Here is a 15,100-nt window from a genome sequence, read left to right on the forward strand (position 1 = left end):
AGTCTAAATATCTTATCACTAAAACGTATGTAATCAAAGTTTATAAAAGTTTAGCAGAGAAGGACGTACCGTATACGTAGTTGTAGGGGTAGGGGTGAAGGGGGAGGATAGAAAGAAATAGTGACGAATTACATGGCAACATGTACGAGTCGAAGTTAGCCTATGAATAAAAAACATGACAGAATTGCGTATGAGAGTCTTTGGAGAGAAAAGAGATGAGTATTCAGGTGGAAACAGAGGAGATGAATGAAAGAACAGTAAGATAGTAAGAAAAAAGTATGAAATACAAGTAAAACGATAGTCTATCAGTTTTGCAACTATAAATTAGAGTAACTGAATTCATGCTTACATACCTACGACATATGTCCATTTATAAGGCATTTATATATATATATATATATATATATATATATATATATATATATATATATATGTGTGTGTGTGTGTGTGTGTGTGTGTGTGTGTGTGTGTGTGTGTGTGTGTGTGTGTGTGTGTGTGTGTGTGTAAGAATGTATAGATTAGTAACAGTGTGTTGGGTAGATTGTGTTCACATATATGTATACATGTACTTCATTACTTCCAAAAACACGAGAATTGCTACATAACGAACGAATATACTTATACCTTCTTGTATACAAACAAAACTAGAAGGGCATTCGTCTCTTTTACTTCACGTATTCTCATAAACACATCATCCTAGAATGTGTTCATTTTTCTGTGATTTTACGTTAGTTGCTCCTCTAGCAACACCTGGGTAATTCATCCATAAAAATGCCCAATTTCAACAATTCAAGGTTTCATCAACACGCTTCGAACCTGTTGTTACTCTCCCATTATTAGCCACCGGGTGTAAACCCATTTTCTTCGCTAGTCATAAAAGAATCCACCATAACAACATATAAGAAACCTCTTTTTTAGTTTGCATCGTTCTACATTGTAGATGATTATAGCCTATTTAGATCCTCTGATAAATAACTGGGCATTTTTTTTTATTATTATTATACTCTGCGACGCAAGAAATTAAATGCACTCCGGTCGTTGGCTCGTTTAAAAGACAATATCGTCCAGCTGTGTGCGTGTTTGAGGGGTGTGAACCTTTCCCTTCTCAAAATAAAAACAAATCAGAGTAGAAATAGTTTTCAAGTGTGCCAATACATCATTTTTCGTAGAGAAAATTGGTAAAATTGTGCAAGAAAGCTCCTCGAGTGCGACTGTGCCCCAAATCATTATCGTTCTGACAACAGGACTGTTGTTTTTTCTTATACAACGAGTGGAGAGCAAATCCGTGAATAGCCCATTGCTACAATTTCCACTGCGCAACGCGTAACGAACGACACCTCTTTTTGATTAACAACAGAATCAAGACAGAGACACAGATACAAACAGACACAGACACAGAAACACCGACACATAGACACAGGCACACACACCCAGACACACGCTGGCACACACACCCAGACACACACTGGCACACACACATACACACAGGCACACACTCTCAGACACACACACGCACACAGGCACACACTCAGACACACGCACACAGACACACACTTAGACACACGCTCAGACACACACACACACACACATACTCTTAGGCACACACACACAGGCACACACTCTCAGACACACACACACATTCAGACACACTCTCTCTCTCTCTCACACACACACACACACACACACACACACACACACACACACACACACACACACACACACACACACACACACAAGACACCGAAGCGAAAGAAAGTGCAGCGATTGAGCACCTATCTAGCGGTTTTGTCGCCGACACGAAGGAAACGACTAGTTGTTATTGTGCGGAATGTGTATGCTATGTTTTCTCGTGTGACCGATAAGGTAAAATCCAGTTCTTGAAATAAGTATAGTTAGCACAATGGAGAAAGAGAAAAACGAAAAATATTGAATGAGCCAACGAAGAGAGGCCTGGATATAAGTAAGGTAGAATCGCCGAGAGGAGTAATTCCTAAGAGGACATGTTTAATCGACATACCAAGAATAAATCAAAGGTAGGAGAACAACAGTTTTTCAGGTTTTCAAAGAAATCCAGGAGAAATAGGTAAAGGCTCAGATATAGATAGAGAAGTTAGATATAGCAATGCATTAAGAAATCGTGAACTAAACGAATTATTGGGGGAAAGCATAGATTTAGAATTGGACTACCGAGCTGTACTTAGGCAATTGATTACTTTGTGTGAGAGTAACGAGCAAACGATTAGAGAATCAAGTGACCTAAAGAGCGAAATTGATATGCTCAAAAGAGAAAACGAAAGAATGGGGACAAAAATAAAAATGAACTGAAAAAGGAGGCCAAAGAGCAATTACAGGTAGTGACCGGAAAAGTGCAAGAGTCAATTAAAGAAACAGACCTTGAAATAAAAAATCAATGGAAACAAGAACAGGAAAATAAAAAATATCCTTTAGAGAAATAGCACAAAAGCAGATGGAGAAAAATAGAAGAAGAAAAAACAGTTATGAAAGTAATTAAAGAAAAGGAAAATTGGGTGCGAGATACAGTTGACAAAGGTAAATGCATTGTGGTCCATGGTATCCAAGAAAAACATGATGTGTTTAAATGCCAGAGAGAAAAGGAGGAAAAGGAAATATCTAAGGAAATTCTGAAAGAAATTCAGGACGAAGGGCAAAATTTTGACAAAGAAATTGACAAGATTCACAGGATAGGCAAATACTCAAAAGAAAAACAACATAGACCTCTGAAAATAAAAGTAAGAACTCAAATGATAACCGAGGAGATACTATCGAAAGCTGTTAAATTAGCAAACAGCGAGAAATCCAAACATATATTGGTAAAAAAAAAAAAAGGAAATGAGTGATAAGGAAAAAGAGAAAGACAAGGCTCTCAGAATTGAAGCCAACGATAAAAATTATAAAAGAACAGAGACTGATTTTTTTTTTTTTTTTTTTTTTTTTTTTTAGAGAGAGGGGGGGGGACGGGGGAGAGAATACCTGAGGCTGAAAAAATAGTACATCAGAAAAATGACAACTTAAACCAAAAAAGAAAAGAAAATATGAAACTAAAAGTGGCATACACAAATATTGACGGTATGATCTCTAGAATTAATTAACTAAACGATTATCTGGAAATAGAGAAACCTGACATTATGGGAATTGTGGAGACAAAACTGAAAGGACCTCTATCAATAAGTATGGTGGGACAAGGTCTATACAACCACTGGGCGAAAAATAAAACAGACAAACAGGGAAGAGGTGTCATGATATTGACCAAAAGGGTTTAAATGTGACAAAGATAAATGAAGGCAAATATGATGTGGAATTAATTATGATTAAATTTGTAGATAAAAATATGGAAAGTAGAAAATTTGTAGCAGTATATGTGCCACCAAAAACACAGGCTTGGTCTGATAGTGATCATTCTAAATTACTGGAAGGCACAATGAATGTGCTAAATGAGTTACTGAAAGAGGGTGGTAACATAGTAATTATGGGTGATTTAAATGCAAAGAGTAAAATCTGGGAAGAAATTATAGTAAAAGGGGAAGAAGAACTTTGGAGCAACATTCTGCTGGATATGACCATCGAATACACCTTAACACAATGGGTTAAGGAAAATATATTTGATATAATATTTGTCAGAATATAACTAATTGCGTGGAGCGATGCGAGCGACTTCAACTGACAGCTATAGGACCCGCTAACCCCACTTTGAACAGCCAGGTGACGTTCACGGGCCCGCTGCGCCAACTCCCTCGAAATTCGGTCGGAAGTAGTTAGACCTTATATTCTTAGATCTTGGAAAATACTAGATATAGAAACAATGAAGAACCGTCGAAACTAGACTTAATATTAACTTCTGAACCGGATATCGTGAACAAAATGGAGTATAAAACACCAATTGGAAAGAGTGACCATATACTAATAGAGTTTGAATTAAAAGAAAACAATGTAAGAAGGAATGAAAAACATAGAGAAGGAAGATTAATGTACAACAAAACGGATTTTGTGGTAAAACTTAGAAAACTTTTCCATAACACAAAATGGGATAAATTCTCTAAAGAGGAAACAATGATGGAAGACAAATGAAACATACTCAAAGAAGAGTACAAGGCAGGAATTGATAAATATGTACCAAAGAAGAAGCAAAAAGATATTTATACAAAGTTTTGGTATAACAAAAGGTACAGTGAGGCTAAAGACAGAGAAGACAAAGCCTGGAAAAGATGGAAAAGAGACAAAAAAAAAAACATCCAAATGGCAAACATATATAAAACTTAGGAACGAATATGTGAATATACGCAGGAAAGAAAAAAGAAACTATGAAAAATATATTATAGACAAATGTAAGGATCAACCTAAACTCTTTTACAGATATGTAAATGATAAATTAAAAGACAAACACGAAATTGTAAAACTGCGTGAAGGAGATAAAGAATATATAGATGACACAGAAATGGCAGAAGTTATGATCAGACATTTCAGGTCTGTTTTTACAATTGAGAGCTCACAAATTTGGGAAGATGGACAACAAGAAAGACCCCCTAAAATGAAAGAAATAAAGGTAACACAGAAAGAAATAAGAGACCAAATAAAAAACCTAGATGTTAGGAAATCGCATGGACCGGATGGAATTGCAAATTGGATACTGAAAGAGTGTATAGACGAACTGACGGACAAATTATACAAGATAATAGACTTCTCACTCAAAGAAGGAAAGGTACCGCAAGATTGAAAAGATGCAAACATAGTACCAATATATAAATAAGGAAACAAAGAAGATCCTACAAACTTCAGACCAGTATCCCATACAAACACAGTAGCAAAGATATGCGAAAAGTTTATCAGAAACAAATGGATCAAATGCTTGGAAGAGAATAGAATATTAAACCCTAAACAATTTGGCTTTAGAAGTGGAAGATTGTGTATCACAAACTTAATATGCTTTTACTCGAGATTAATTGAGATTATACAAGAAAGAGATGGCTGGGCAGATTGCGCCTTCTTGGACTTGCAGAAGGCTTTTGACAGAGTACCACATAAAAAGTTAATAAGAAATTTTTAAATAATAGTGGGAATACAAGGTAAGCTACTGGAATGGATGAAGGATTTCTTAAGTGGGAGAAAAATGAGTGGATTGGCTCCTTTAATGTTTGCCATATATATATAAATGATATAGATTAAGAAGTGAAGTGTTACATGAACTTCTTTGTTGACGATGCCAAATTACCCAAGAGAATAAGAACAGAAGATTGCAAATCGCTATAAGAAGACCTGGACAAAATATCGGAATGGAGTCAGAGGTGTGAAAGAAACTTTAACATTAAGAAATGCAGTATAATGGAATTTGGAAAAAGCAAAAATAGAATATCGGGTCAATATAAAATTGGTAACAAGGAACTCAAAAAGTCGACTCAAAAAGGGACCTGGAAGTGAATATCTCAAGTGACTTGACACCTGATAAACATGTCAATAAATTAGTTGGAGAGACTTTTAACTTATTAAGATCAATGAAAGTGGCCTTCGACTACATGGATGAAGAAATGGTAAAAAAAAAAAAAAAAAAAAAAAAAAAATAGTGGTTGCACTGATAAGACCTAAACTAGAGTATGCTGCAACACTATGGGCACCTAGAAAAAAAATAGAAAGAATTCAAAGAGCAACGACAAAAATGGCACCTACACTACCAAATTTGGCATACGAACAAAGATTGGATAAATTACATCTATCAACACTGAAACAGAGAAGAGAAAGAGGTGATTTGTTGACCATTTATAGAATTATGAAAAGTATGGAAATTCTTAATAGAGACTACTTATTAAAATGGGACAGAAGAGAAACAAGAGGACACGAGAAGAAGCTAAAGAAGGACAGTTACAGAAGAGGTTTGAAAAAGAATAGCTTCCCACATAGAGTGATTGATGTCTGGAACAAACTAAACAGGGAAACAGTGAGTGCCAAAACTATACAAGATTTTAAGAATAAACTGGATGCGGAGATATACGAAAACGGGTCACTACTAGCATAGTTCTCGTCCCGTAAAATACAACTAGGTAAATACACACACACACACACACACACACACACACACATCGGAAGCATGGGAACCGCCAACACCTTTGTCGTTTGTGCTCCAAAGAAGAGGAAAATTCTTGGTTATACAACAAAAGAAGGAAACCTGGTCTGTATTGAATGGGAGGGGAGAAATCGTGGGTGCCCGAAATGAAATATCTGTAGTGCTAGTTAGACAGAATAAGACGTAATAATTAAAAATGAAGGAAAACAACGATAAGTTTGACTCAAACGACTTGATAGCAGAGTCATCTAGAGGCGCCACGCTGAAATACAATATAAACAAAAGATTTGAAACACCAGCGGCCACGCGATTTTATGACGATGATTCGTTCTCAGGATTCGGTAAGTACGAAAGAAGGAGTTTAAGTCGAATCTTAGATATAGAAAGGGAAATGAGCAAAAATAGAAAATGGTGGGAGAATGAAATCATGGACTTAAGGAAAGAAACTGTTGAACTAATGGATTGCTTAGCGCAAGCTAACATTGAAAATTCCGACCTAAGAAAAACTAACTCTGAACTAAGAACCGAGCTTAATTAAATGAAAAATTATATAAGAGAGGTGAAGCGTGAAAATGAAAAGAAGGTTAATGATACTACCAATAGTGAAAATCTGAAAAATAAAAAAATAAAAAAATAAAAAAGAGGTAAATAACAAAATACAAGAAATGACTGAAAGAATTGAAGACATCATAGGTGAGGAAAGTATCCCAAAGATTAAGAAATGGAAGGAAAACATAAAAAATAAGATGCATTTAAAGAAATAGTCCAACAAATGCACGAAAATGCAAAAGATACAATTATCCAAGTAATTAATGAAAAGGAAAATTGGGTCAGAGATGCAGTGGATAGGAAAAAATGTATTGTGGTATATATACTAAAGGAAAAACATGGTCTGGCGAGGTACATGAGAGAAAAAGAAGAAAAAGAAACAGCAATAGCAATCCTAAAAGAAATTGAGGATGGAGACCAGGAAGTAGAGAAAGACATCGATAATGTGTATAGAATTGGTCATTATTCTAAGGAAAGAAATCGACCCCTAAAGATAAAACTAAGATCACAAATGGTAGTAGATGACATATTAGAGAAAGTAAGTTGGCAAGGAGTGAACATTACAATAAGATATGGATAAAAAGAGAAATGAGTATTGGGAAATTAGAAAAAGAGAAGACACGAAGAGATGAAGCTAAGGAAAAAAACGCGAAGAGAACGGAGACCGAAAGCAACAAATTCTATTGGAGAGTAATCGACATGCGACTGAGAAAATGGTACATCAGAATGGGCGAACCAAAGACAGAAAAAAGATGGAGAAAGAAAAAAAAAAGTGGCCTATACTAACATCGACGGATTAATTTCAGGACTAAATAAACTTAATGATTACGTGTTAGAAGAAAAACCAGACATAATGGTAAATGTGGAGACTAAATTAAGGGGTGCAAAGGCTATACAATCTGGATTAAGAACAGAGACGAAAAACAGGGAGGAGGAATCATGTTCTTGGCCAAGAAAAACTTGAATGTGACAAAAATGTGACGAAATATCGCGTTCAACCCACCTCCGCTATGATATTGCATTTAGCTAGTATGTGCACGTAGGTTGAACGCGATATTTCGTGTAGATGTATGTAATTCGAGCATACAAATATAAGAAAATCGTACTCAACTTATATCTCTCTTGATAGCGCATTGGTTTAAGTCACTGTAACTTTGTTACGGGTTAGCTGGGTTCGAATCCTCGGCTCGTCCACGTTTCAATTTCCAACAAAATGTCTCCATCGAGCGATTCTTCAGTCTCGATTGCGATGGCATGGAATTAAAAGTTGTTTGTGGTTGAATAATATCAATTGATCGCTGGGAACCATTCAGTGTAGATGTATAATCTATCCCACGTGCACATACTAGCTAAATGCAATATCATAGCGGAGTTGGGTTGAACGCGATATTTCGTGTAGATGTATGTAATTCGAGCATACAAATATAAGAAAATCGTACTCAACTTATATCTCTCTTGATAGCGCATTGGTTTAAGTCACTGTAACTTTGTTACGGGTTAGCTGGGTTCGAATCCTCGGCTCGTCCACGTTTCAATTTCCAACAAAATGTCTCCATCGAGCGATTCTTCAGTCTCGATTGCGATGGCATGGAATTAAAAGTTGTTTGTGGTTGAATAATATCAATTGATCGCTGGGAACCATTCAGTGTAGATATATATATATATATATATATATATATATATATATATATATATATATATATATATCCCCTCTCTCGCTCTCCGTTTATCTCCCCTCTCCATCTCTCTGTGGATCTCCCCCTCTACCTCCTCTCACCCTTTCTCTGTCTCCTCTCTGCATCTCTCCTCTTTCTCTGTATCTCCTCTCTCTCTCTCTGTCTTTCAAAACATGCACTACACAAACACTCACACACAACACAAGCACACACACGGAACACAAACACACACAACTCAAACACACACACACAACTCAAATACACATACAACTCAAATACACACACAAACACACGGACACACTGTTGAAAACATTCACCGCGCTTTGATCTCTGTCTTGAGCCATCTCTCCCCACCCCTCGCCACCGCCGCCGCTTGAAGCGATCCGGAAAAAAATTAACAACACAAACCAACAAAGACAAATAAAAACAAGGGAACCAAACAAACGCAATATTCTAACCGGGCAATTTTTTTTCTGTCACTGAATACCCATTTTGTATATATTTTTTTCATGATAAATTCCAGTCACTTAAGTTCAAAATAACAGTGTAGCATGACCAAAGAACAGCCTCACGCAAAGGAACCCAAACAAAAGAACGCTAAAACACGTGTAATGGACCAGAGATCAGTGTCATACCACAACGACGACGATTGTTAAAAAGATGACGAATACGATTGCCAAAAAGACGACAACGATTATTTCCAAGACGATGAAATCTACTGTTACTACAGCTACAACTACAACTACTAGTACAATGATGACGACTATTACTACCACTATTACCAAGACGACAACGACGACTATTACCACTACTGCTAGTGCGACGACTGTTACTACAATAATGACGGTTATCACTAATACTACTATGACGACGACTATTACAAATACTACGACTTCTATAACTTATTATACAACAACGACTTCTATTACTACTACGACCATTACTACTACTACGACCACTACTAATTACTACTATAATAATTACTACTACTACTACTACTATGAGGACGACAATAACGAGGACGACGACAATAACGACGACCACGACAGGCCACCAGTCTCTTAACAGTCACACTTTGTTTTTCAGACCATGACAATTGCCCGTAATCAAATCAGCTTTAGTCATCGATGCAGACGTAGCAAATGACCATCACAAGCAACATACGATGAAAAATGAAAAACAAATGGACACATTTCCAATGAAACGCACGCGTGCGTGTACCGCGACCTGATACCTGATACATAAGAGCTTTTGCAAACCTAACTTTCGTTTCTATTCAACTTACACCATTTTGTTTACAAGCAATAACATTTACTGCATGAAAAATATTGTATTTGGAAAGTTTGAGTTTTCAAAATAATAATAAATAATAATAATAATAATAATAATAATAATAATAATAATAATAATAATAATAATAATAATAATAATAATAATAATAATAATAACAATAATAATATTAATGATGATAATGATAATAATAATAATGATAATAATGACAATAATAATAATAATAATCACAAGAATAACAATAATAACAATAACATACATACATACATACATATACCAAAGGCTTTTTCCCCCTTACATGGGGGGTAGCCAAAAGGAAAAAGGCATAGAAATCACTCCCACCCATTTCATTTCCCATATATTCCACTCCCCTCCACCCTCCTATCTTGGCATCTCCTGGATGACGGGTAATCCCTGCATCCTGGGTCAGAAGCAGTGTCGCAAGACACAGCACATCCACAGCAAGGCCGCTTCATAAATTCGGCGACCCCCCCCCCCTCTCCGTCCCCTCATGCAGAAAAGGAGAAGACGGGGAGAAATCCCTTCGGGCTGCGTCAAATTTTTTCTCATACATAGCCTACTTCCTCACCCCCCATCCCCCACCCACTCCCCCTCATGCATCACAGCCTCAATAACAATAATAACAATAATAATAATAAATAATAATAATAATGATAATAATAATGATAATAATAATGAGAATAATAATAATAATAATAATAATAATAATAATAACAATAATAATAATAATAATAATAACAATAATAATAATAAATTATAATAATAATTAATAATAATAATTAATAATAATAATAGATTTGCATGGATTTCCTGAATCACTTCTGTACTCGTGTTCGTTACATATGCAAGCCTCTCTGTTGGCTCGTGGTCTTCCGTTTCGAGATGCCCTGCCGTCCTCCTGTTATAGTCCTTGCGCTCCAAGGAATCTGGTCAGTGTTACACAGTGATTTACTACTAGCCATTCTACCCAATCGACCTTAGTAAATGCCTCTCTCATTTCCTATCTATATGCTATTTTTCTTTCATATTCTGTATAAAGTAAAGGAAGCTGCATAGTATAATGAGTATCAATTTTCAGGGTTATAACAACGATTTGAATAAATTGTAGAACACATGACAGCACTTTCTTCCCATGTTACCACGCCGAGGTGTCGCACGTGAGACAGGTGGGATGGATTGGGTGAGTAATCGTTGTTATAATCCTAAAAAGTGATAATCGATGTACAATGCAGTTTCCTTTACTATATACAGAAGATTGAAAAAAAAAATAATATAGCACATAGAGGGAAATAAGAAAGAGAAAGAGGCATGTACTAAGGTTGATTTGGTAGAATGGCAGCCCACAGACTAGAGTAGAGTGACCTGGGGAGCTGACATTCGCTATCCTTTAGTTTGAGCAGACGCACGAGCTTGTCTACGTGTCACTAATAGCCTTTGACAATACATTATTCGAACGTTATATGAAATACCGACTTCCCACTACATGTGCAAGTTTGTATACGTGCGCGTGCGCTTGATTAATCACATTACAGTATGTCTATACATGCGTGCACTCACTTGCATATTTGTGTGTTTCTCTGCGCTTTTATGTAATTATGTGCACACATTATTGTGCACACGTATTGTCCGAACTATGAGTAATGCTGAGAATTTTTGTTTATTTATTTATTTATTTATTTGTTTATTTATAAACATCGCCCAGCCATATCTTTGCTCAAGCGGGAGAGTACCATTTTGCCTTTTTCACGCCGTGAGCGCGGCGCTAACCCACGATGTAGAGCCCGAGACAAACCACTACACAAGCAAGTCATGTCTCTTTGGTTTGTTTGCTTATGTATAACATTTCCATGTGGGTGTGGTTGCGGGTTTAGTTGTGTGTGTATAATATATTACTCAGATTATTGTATTTGTGTATACGACTGTACATGTGTACACAAAAGCAGCGTTTGCGCTTTGTGCACGTGTTTGTGTAGTGTTTACACGATATTCACTGGAGTGTTTTCAAACCGTTTCGTGCAAGTACGTTTTGTGCACGCAAGGCTGGGAACCGATTAGCTTGATCGCTGTACTTTGTATTGTCTCAATGAGAAAGGAGATACGTAGAATCAGTCCAACAAAGACGTGGAAGGGCCAACAAAGAAAATGTAAAAATCCCGTGCTGAAGCCTCAGATAAGATCTTACATTCATCTAAATTACCCTGATTCAAGTGCAATAAAAGCCCTAACTGATATAATCAACTACTCTTGGTTGTACAATACAGTCCCAACTGCCAGGGATATAATATTCACATGATACCCGTATTAAAACCAAACAAACCACTTGAAAGCCCTGCATCCTATAGACTAATCTCACCACTATCCACTATTATCAAAGCTGGTGGAAATATTAAAAAAAATAAAAAATAAAAAAATAACCCAACTACCCATTTCCCCCAACCAACATGGATTCAAAGATCATTCAACAAATGCTGGAGGGATTCAACAAGAAAGCATCACCAGAGAGAATAGTTATGGTAGCAATAACCCTACGACAAGTGCATATTATAACCTAGGTTGGATCAGGTATTCTGCCATATCTTTCCATTTCGTCCATATAGTGAAAAGTTACTTTTATATTTGTCAATTACATGCATGTTTCGCCCACAATTTATCGGGTGACAGTGTTCGTGACCATCTGTCCCAGATAATTCTTTTCTATTGCTTTTGTCATCGAATAATTTCTCATTGAGTGATTTTTTTAATGTTTACCCATTCCCAACACTTTTCATTACAATTCATCTTCTATCTTTTAATACATGCAAACGTAGTGTATAGATCTTGTAACAATTTGTGTCATTTATGTTTATCAAGAACATTACAGGTACCATCTCTAAGTCCTCCAATGTACTTCAATTTGCACGAAAATTGATTGAGGTATTTTGTCAAATACCTTCTCTAGATCCAAACTTACATAGTCCACCACTCTCTCCTGCAGTACACCAACAGCTCGGAGTCTTAGCAGGTTTGGTGCATGTCTTCCACTTCTAAATTTGAAATGGTTATCCGACAAAATGTTTTTCTCTTCAAGACATTTAGTCAATCTACCTTTTACAATTCTTACACATAATTTATATGTAATGCTGGTCAGTGACACCGGTTTGTAGTCCAATGATTTCTCGTCATTTCCTCCTTTATGAAATGTGATTATATTAGCTACTTTCCAGGTACTAATCCTTTCTCTAATTATGACTCTGTATGTCTGCGTGTTGCAAGATGATTGAAAGGAAGTCAATCCTTTAGATGTCTAGCGTGCACACGCGCGCGCGCACTCATGTGGTATGAGAAGGAACTCCTACGTCTCCAGGCAACTCTCAGGGCACCCTCTATTGTGCTCGGATATGACTCCTAAGGGGTTCTCCATTGTGCTCGGACCTGTCTCCCAAGGGACGCTCCATTGTCATCGGATCTGAACAGTGACTAGACAATCCAGGCGTTTCGGACTACGCCCAACACCTGCGGAAACAATAGATACTTCTCCTTTCATCATTGCCTCCTACCAGATCAACTAGCGTCAACATTTTATTTCTTTATCACATATTTCTCTTATGCATGTAAATTATAAATATAAGAAAAGAATGTATTATTATGGCAACAGCCTACTTGTACCCGTGTAAATTAGAATTTGGCAACTCCCCGAGTTTCCCTCGGAGGTTGCTCCACGATTTGTAGAGAGAAGACTGAGAGATTAAAACAAACACAACTTCACCTCGTTTGCCTCACCAAACCAACCAATGTAGATCCTAACTACAAAGTATGAGTATGTGTGTGTTTGTATATGTGTGTGTTTGTGTTGCGTGCGTGTATGTGCTTGCGCACGTGTTTTTGTATGTTTGTGCGTATGTGTGTGTGTGTTTTGTTACAAACAAAAATGAAGATGTAGTTACCAAACTCCATCTGGCGATAGTTAGACCCATCCTTGACTATGCGCTACCGATTCACTAGAACCTGTACTGAGGAGAATGGCCTACATGACAGATACATGGGCTCAGAAACTTATTATAGGAGGACAGGTTTAGGCACTTAACTTACACACTCTGGAAAGACGAAGAGTAAGGGGTGATCTAATTGAGGTATTCAGATGGATTAAGGAATTTAACAAGGGTGATGCAGGCAAGGTCATCATATAAGGGCAGGACTCGTTAATTTTTTTTTAATTGGACACATTTAGGTTTAAGAAGGAAATAGACAAGGAGTGGTTTAACAACAGAGTGGTTAATGAATGGAATAGACTTAGTAATTACTAGGCTGTGAGCGCTGAAACAACTGGTCGTTTTAAAAAGAAGATTAGATAACATTGTGGATAGGGATGACAGGTAAGGGGCACGTAAGCCTTGAAGTTTTTTGCAGTCTTCATTCTTATGTTCTTATGCGCATGTTCTTGTATGTCTCATTTTGATTCATGTACATGTGCAGATTAGTAGACACTAAGGCAGGACTCGTTTTCGATAATGATCGTTTTATATTTGTTTATTTATTCGTTTATTTTTATTTTGTTTTATTTTATTTCATACATACACATATTTTTGTGCAACATTGTTTCCTTGTAATAACCGTTGATACGTTTTTTCTTTCTTTTTCAAAAACACTCTAGCATGCTTGCTAATCCTAAATACCTTGAAAGATTACGGTTCACGTTTGAAGTTCCCTGATAACCGTCAACTCGGTCAAACAACTTCCAGACCTCGTGGTCCCCACCTACCCGAGTGAAAATAGTCTATTACCACAAAATAAACATTAAGATTAATAAACGAATAAATAAACAAGTAATAGAAATATAAACACAATAAACAAAATATAAATATGAATAAAAACATAAATTAATAAACTGATGAACATATCAAATAAAAGATTACACAATAATGATCATCTATGATCTGTTCACATCCTTGCGAATCAGTCTTGTTGCATTCTTTTATTATTAGAGACTATTCTTCACTCAAAAATATATATTTGATACATAGTTCATTTTTATACTCTACCCTCCTTCCTCTCTGCTACCTGCCATAGATAACTCATCATTTTGGCTTAATATTGTTATCGAGGATAGAACGTTGGTTACTAACAAGAAATAAGACTGATAATAGATAAATACTCGATGACACTCACAATCTCTGCCTTTTGGTCCTGAGTCAGCGGTAAAGAGGAACAAAATCGTGAGCTCAGCGCTTAGGCGTCCGTCCATGCGACTTCCCACACTGCGACTGGACCGACAACACCGTACCGCTTGCCATCGTCGACTGCGTACGATTCCCGACAGTGCTCGTTATAAATAGATGTCGTGGGGTCTTTGCGTACGCAAAAGAAGCGTAGTTGTCCTTGAAGTAGTTTACAAGAAAGTATGCAATCATTTGCACGTTTGTTTCGATGCATTATCATTTTATATACACAAGATTTTTTACACTTGTTTTCATACTTGTTTTCTTTTTCGTCCATTTACATTGAGCCCTATTTG

At 36.6% G+C, this 15,100-nt stretch overlaps 1 protein-coding gene across 2 annotated transcripts in view; it reads right to left on the reverse strand.

Moving 5' to 3' along the window:
- The window catches only part of LOC143041053 (glutamate receptor ionotropic, delta-2-like), a 561,193-nt gene extending 546,315 nt beyond the window's left edge, over positions 1–14,878 (reverse strand). For both annotated transcript variants that reach the window (XM_076212682.1, XM_076212681.1), the window contains exon 1: positions 14,755–14,878. The gene's annotated coding sequence lies outside the window, so the exon portion shown is untranslated. The remainder of the gene's footprint in view (positions 1–14,754) is intronic.
- Between the last annotated feature and the right edge of the window lie 222 nt (positions 14,879–15,100).

The sequence above is a fragment of the Oratosquilla oratoria genome, chromosome 30 (assembly GCF_046742065.1).
Source record: "Oratosquilla oratoria isolate Oo_2021 chromosome 30, ASM4674206v1, whole genome shotgun sequence".
NCBI classification, from domain to species: Eukaryota; Metazoa; Arthropoda; class Malacostraca; order Stomatopoda; family Squillidae; genus Oratosquilla; species Oratosquilla oratoria.